This window comes from Chiloscyllium punctatum, chromosome 52 (assembly GCF_047496795.1).
Source record: "Chiloscyllium punctatum isolate Juve2018m chromosome 52, sChiPun1.3, whole genome shotgun sequence".
Taxonomy (NCBI): domain Eukaryota; kingdom Metazoa; phylum Chordata; class Chondrichthyes; order Orectolobiformes; family Hemiscylliidae; genus Chiloscyllium; species Chiloscyllium punctatum.
Genome location: NC_092790.1, coordinates 20,120,185 through 20,124,659, shown reverse-complemented (window position 1 = coordinate 20,124,659; position 4,475 = coordinate 20,120,185).

Genomic DNA, 4,475 nt, shown 5'->3' with positions numbered 1-4,475 from the left:
GTGCCAGGAGGGGAGGGTAAGTTGTTGGGATGAGTGGACCTGACCAGGTAGTTATGGAGGGAATGGTCTTTATGGAAAGCGGAAAGGGTTGCGGAAAGAAATAAATCTCTGATGGTGGGGTGTGTTTCGAGGTGGCAGAAATGTCAGCAAATGATGCAGTCTATGTGGAAGTTGGTGGGGTGGACGGTAAGGACCGGGGCGGGGGGGTGTGATTCTGTCCTTGTTGCAGTTGAAGGGGTGGGGTTTGAGTGCAGAGGTGCGGAACATCGATGAGATGCATTGGAGGGCATCTACGATCACGTGGGAATGGAAATTACTGTCTGAAAGAGAGGGAGAGGAGAGGGAGAGACAAGTCGGGAGAGAGCAGTGAGCGAGACAGCGAGGGTGGACGAAAGAGAGGGAGAGATGGGAGAGAGGGTGGGAGAGTGAGACGCGGAATGAAAGTGATCGAGGAGAGAGAGGGATGTGGTAGAAATACGTAGGTAAGCGAAGATAGGGCGGTGGAGAGAGAGATATGGGACAGATGGGTGAGAGAGAGGAAGTGAGAGTGGGGGACTGAGGGCGATTGGGGAGAGAGGGAGTGGGGGGAGAGAGATCATCAAACTGATTGAGACTTAGAGGGGGGAGTGAGTGCTGAGACAGGTAGGGAAGGAGTGATTGAGCCTTGGTAGGAGAGAGCACGCGAACGATTGAGACCACGACGAAGGGAGCAATTCTGCTTGGGGGGCAATGAGCGAAAGAGCGACACCGGAAGCAATGACGCGAGCAAATCTGGGTGCTAGAGAGTGAGAGAACTTGTGAGCTTGGGACAGGGGGAGCGAGTGAAACTGGGTGGGATGGAGCAATCGAACGAGCAACACTGGGAGTGACAGGGTGAGCGAGTGAGAGCAGGAGGGAGGGAGTGAGTGAGTTGTGTTTGAGAGAGCCAGCTAATGAGTTAGAGCGGGAGTGATTAAGTGAGCCATCAAGTAAGACTGGGAGGGTAGGCGTGAGTTATCAAGGCAGCCCAGAAGGGAGGGAGTTAGTGAGCCAGGATGGAGATATTGGGAGAACGGATGAGACCAGGAGGGAGGGAGTGAGGGAGCGAATGAGACTGGGAGGGAGTGATGGAGCGACCCTGGGTGGGAGCGATTGAGTAAATGAGTGAGACAGGGAAGGTGGGAGGGAGTAAGCAAGTGAGACTGGGAGGGAGAGATCCAGGGAGACTTGGTCAGACCGAGTGGGCGAACGAGGAGGATCGGGCGGGAGGGAGCTATTGTGCCTGGTTCAGAGAGAACAAGCGAACATGTGAGAAGGGGTTACAGGAATCTAGTGAGCCTGCATGGGTGAGAGTGAGCAAATGAGTGAGTCTGGAAGGGAGGGAGTGAGCGAACAAGAGAGAATGGCAGGGAGGGAAGGAGTGAGCCTATGTTGTGATAATGTGGGTGTGCTGTACCTTTAAGCAACTAAAAAGGTTACAGAAATACCTGAGAACACGAAGTATTCTGAACAAGATATAATGTAATTTTTTTGGTCCAGCAGCTGGTGTCACTGGTTTCCTGGAGACAAAATCAAATTTGAATTAGGCAAGTCAGTTTAAATTATAACCCCCAACAAATACCAAACTCCAACGAGGTTTGAATTTTGTGTATTGGCAATATTAAAAGCTAATGACACAATCCAATGCTTTCGGTATATAGGACCGACAAAAAGGAACAATTGAGGGAGAACTGCCAAAAGACCAGAACACTCTGAGTGGTACCTATCTCGAGAAGGAGATGGCACATGGAAAATCATCGACACTGAGTTGAAGAGGAAATTTACCGAGGAATATAGAAAGAGCAGATTGGAAAGCTCGCTGATTATGTAGTTCGAGATTTTCAGTAAATCTTAATCGGGCGTTTCGTCAGTCGGGTATGATAGAAGGGGAATTAAATGATAGGTTGGTGAAGGAAGTACAAATATTTGATCGTTAACTATTCTTTGATATACTTTTAGAATTGGATGTGTTAATTTTACTTTACCTTTGTCTTGGATTTTCGAAATTTCACAGAAATATTTCTGCGTTGCTGTTTTAAAATGAACAGAGGGGGGTTACAATATTTTGTAACAGTTTGTGGGCTGGTCGCTGCCATTTGTACAAGGTTAGACAGATTAGAATAGATTTGGCGGTACGAAAAATCCCAGCAGATTTAAACACTTGCTGGTTCGTGTCATCGAACTTCAAATAAAATGTATGTGAGACTCCTACTTTAATTTCGGTGTCTTGTGTTTCATCAAATTAAAATTTAACGAAATTACACTTAAACTAACTCATGCATTTATGGGACTTGCTTCTCAAATTTGCTGAGAATGTTGAGAGGGAAAGAAAAAGGCCATACATTTAGAATTAGCAAATAAGTTAGATCTTGGTTTAACGATGGACAAATTATACGGGAATTATTTAAACACTTCGCTGCGTCAGAAAAATAGACAAGTGCAGTAGAGCTAGGCATACATAAATTATAATCGAGAAAACTGAAGTTCGAAGATAAACAACAGAGATAGAGAAAAGAGAACCGGAGGGAGAAAGAGAGAGAAAAGTAAGAGAAAGAAAGAGAATAGAGGGATAGACAAAGACAAAGAAAAGAACACAGGCAGAGGGAGAGACAAAGACAGTGAGCGGAAAGAGAGAGCAAGAACGTTCTTAGCTGAGCAACGAGAAAGATCAAAGGGAGAGTCAAAAAACAGAAAGAATTTGAACTTGAGAAGTTGCAACTTATTCAGCAAAGCCGAAAATGTGTTGCTGGAAAAGCGCAGCAGGTGAGGCTGCATCCAAGGAGCAGGAGAATCGACGTTTCGAGCATGAGCCCTTCTTCAGGAAAGTCAAGTCAGCAGGATGGAGAATAAAATAGAAGATTGTGATTTATATAAACATGCTAAAACTTTACTACACTTTGATGGAAGTGATGTTGAAACCTTGTTTCTTTTTTTTGAAAAATTGGCTGGGGTGGTGGAGTGGTCCGAGGATGTATGGGTAAAGCTAATTGAGATTCAACTGATAAGCAGAGTGGTTGAGGTATTTTCCGCGCCGTCAGATGAGGGGTCAAGAGATTATGAAGAAGTTAAACAGGTTATTTTAAGTGCTTGTGAATTGATACCAGAACCATGTCGACAGCGCATCAGAAGGAACCAGGTCAGACTGCTCTTCAGTTCGAGAACATATGCACAGTCATTTTGATAGATGGTTATGTGCTTTAAACATAGATTAGACCTTTGATGCTCGATGACAGATTACTCTGCTGGCTGGAGGAGTTTAATAACGTACCTGCAGAGATAGTAAGAATTCACGTGGAGCAGCAGAGAGTGCAGCAACTGAGAAGAGCAGTAGAACTAACAGATGAGTACTTGTTGGTGCATAAGAAATGCTTCAGGCCAGAATTTCGTCCTCTGAGTGATCGAGGTTAGGGGAAGGGGAGATCCTGCACTACGAATCCCAAAGTAGAGAATACAGATACGAATTTACCACGTGATAGAATCCCAAGAGGGTGAAGAGAAGGGGAAACGCCTCAGGTTTTTTCACTGTAGTGGAGTGAGACACAGAATATGATAGGGAAGATGGTTTCAGAAGGACACTGGTGAAATACAAGTAAGTTTTCACTGCAGAAAGTGGGCACGCAAAGTCACAGTGCTGGTCATTAAATAAAGGCACTGTGGGAAATTATATGGTCAGAGAAACTAAGCTAGTGGCATTAGTGAAGTTCGTAAAAGAGCTTCAGGAGAGTGCATGGAATAAGTAGGGTTTGGGTATGGAATTAGTACCTGATCTCTACAAAGAATTCGCCTCTGTGTGTAAGGTTTCTCAGATAGAACGGGGGAGACGGACAAAAAGGTGTATTTTTTAGAAATGCGTGATCTAATCAGTCGCTGATAGCAGGGGATGTGCGAATACCTACTTCTTCTAGTCTGTTACACGAGATTGTGGTAATTTGTGAGATAGTTGAACGGAAATTTAATGTTCCTCATGTAATTTCGGGTTGGAGTGCCAACACAAACCTGGGGAATTTACAGTGGGTCTGATTGACAGAGTGTAAGTTCCAGGAATTTAGTTTGTTCTTGGGAATGATTTGCCAGGATCCAAGATTGGAACGACACCCTTTGTGGTGGAGAATCCCAAGGCAGAACAAAAACACTGAGTAGTTTAACAGAAATATTTTGCGATTTTCCCAGACTTTGTGGTAACCAGATCCCACGATGATAGGTCACAAAACGAAGCAAAACATGAAGAGAAAGTTGAAGGAGTTGAGGTTCAGTTAATGGATAGCCTTTTTGATGGAACGCAGCAAAGCACCTGAAACTAGAGAGGGACAAACGGAAGTGTTTAGTCCTAAAAGACTAAGGGACGTGCGACAGCAAGGCAGGACGATAAAAAATATATATTTGTAATTGAGTAATCAGAAAAGGAAGCAGAATATATTCTGGATAGGTATGATCTGAAAAATAGAATCCTGAAGTGG